This window comes from Trichechus manatus, unplaced genomic scaffold (genome assembly GCF_000243295.1).
Source record: "Trichechus manatus latirostris isolate Lorelei unplaced genomic scaffold, TriManLat1.0 scaffold00024, whole genome shotgun sequence".
Taxonomy (NCBI): Eukaryota; Metazoa; Chordata; class Mammalia; order Sirenia; family Trichechidae; genus Trichechus; species Trichechus manatus.
In genome coordinates, this window is record NW_004443960.1 from 16,339,100 (window position 1) to 16,340,858 (window position 1,759).

Below are 1,759 nucleotides of genomic sequence, written 5' to 3' on the forward strand. Positions count from 1 at the left end.
ATGTGAAGCATAAGTGGTCAATAAATGATACTGAGAAACCGTTTTAATTCTCCTGGAATACAGATTTCTGGGGTCCATGGAGTTGGGATGAGCACCCAGATCATTTGCCCTTAGGAGTCCTTTTGAATCTTGAGCCTTGAAGAAACTAGTTCTCTAAAAGTCACCTTAGAGTCAAACAACGGGCTAGATAAATTGTTGTTCTGTTCAAACCACCGCCTTTTGGCTATGTACAGGTTCCTCATGAGCACAATTAAGTGTTATGGAATTCTGATTCTTAGCAATGTTATCCATAATTTGTTATGATCCACACAGTCGAATGCCTTTGCATAGTCAATAAAATGCAGGTAAACATCTTTATGGTATTCTCTGCTTTCAGTCAAAATCCACCTGACATCAGCAATGATATCCCTCGTCCTCTTCTGAATCTGGCTTGAATTTCTGGCAGTTCCCTGTTGATATACAGCCTTGGAAACCCTATGGGGTAGTTCTACTCTGTCCTATGGGGTCCCTATGAGTCAGAATTGACTCCATAGCAAATTTTTTTTCTTTTTTTGGGATACTGTGGATGTGATCTTATTTGGAAATAGTGTTTATTTGTTATGTTAATTAGAGTTATAAAAAGACTAGAATAGACCCAGAAATATGCTCACACAAAGGAAGACAGACGCCATGTGAGGACTGTCTACAAGCCAAGGAACCAAGGAACCTCTAGGCCACCTACGAGAAAGGAACTGACATGGCCAAGACCCTGCTTTAGACTTTTAGCTCCAGAACAGTGAGAAAATACATGTCTGTTCTTTAAAGCTGCCCACTTGAGGTGTTTCTGTTACAGCAGCACTAGGTGACTAAGACAGATGGTGAGGGAAAACTAAGACCTGAGATACAGAGTATGGCCTAGTTGAAGACTCTATTTCGTCCCTCTTCTTCTTTCCTCACAAACGCAGTACTCACCTCTCTTTCCTGTGTGTGAGTATATGGGTAGATTATTGTACCTTCCTGGCCACTCTCTAGCTGGGTAGCCTTGAGAAACTCATGTGACCTAGACTCAGTTTCCTCATCTGTAAAATGAGAGCAGTAACCTCTGCCTCAGAAGATTGCTGTGTGAGAATTAAATTGGGTGAAACATGTAACCAACAACCATCACACCAACACACACACACACACCTACACACTTCCGGGTCCCCTACCTCTACATCCTGGCTGCTCAGAGTGTGTGGTACCCAGCCCAGCAGCAGCAGCAGCAGCATCACCTAGAAGCAAATTAAAAATGCAGCTTCTCAGGTCCCACCCCAGACCTACTGAGTCAGGAGCTGGAGTGGCCAGGAGTGTCTAGGGGTGTCAAAAACCTAAATATGCAGAGAAACACCAAAAATTAGTGTAATCGAATATATTTATTGTGAGTCGATACGATTCGAATCGGGCATTATCAGCCCATAGGTATCAGGAAGCCACTTCGAAGAGGGGACAGTGAAAGCAAGTTATACATGCAGGTCTGGGCAGGGTAGCCTCCTGAAGGTCATTGTAATTCTCCAAAAGAACCCAGTGTCTAAGGCAAAACGATCTCCACTAAACTGCTTACTAGGCTATTGTTTGACCCGAAGACGACTTTAGGAAAACAGTTCCTTGAAGGCTCAAGGTTCAAAAGGACACTTAAGGGCAAATGGCCTAGGTGGGTCACCCCAATGCCATGGACCCAGAAATCTGGATTCCAGGAGAATTAAAAGTTTCTCGGGGGATAGGGGGTGGCCTCGTTCTGCTC